Raw genomic sequence first — 390 nt, 5'->3', positions numbered from 1 at the left:
TACTGATAGGCTGTGACTCTTTTGAAACGGTATATTTCTTGAGCTTTTGATACGTTAAGCTCTCAGTTCATAATTAACTGTAAGTTAGGGGGTTTTGGGTGGATTGATCAATTTATACTACCCTGTTGCTACTCTGTAATCATAATATCAGATAAATACTATGCTTTGATCTTTGTATTTTTCCAGTGAACTATACCTGACGTAAGTTTGGGGGGTTTTTTAGCCAGGAAGAGCCTGTGAAATTAATGTGCTTTGGTTACTTGTTTAAGTCACAGATTGCAACCATACTACCTAGATATGGCTACTGGTCACAAGGCTAAGTTGCCTCTACAGATGTGTGAGGAAATATTTGACATGTTGACAGTATCGGCCTTTGCTTTTAATTTCAAA

This window comes from Melanerpes formicivorus, unplaced genomic scaffold (assembly GCF_026170545.1).
Source record: "Melanerpes formicivorus ecotype bairdi unplaced genomic scaffold, bMelFor1.0.p_v2 SCAF_207, whole genome shotgun sequence".
Lineage (NCBI taxonomy): Eukaryota > Metazoa > Chordata > Aves > Piciformes > Picidae > Melanerpes > Melanerpes formicivorus.
Note: the sequence above shows the minus strand (reverse complement) of the source record.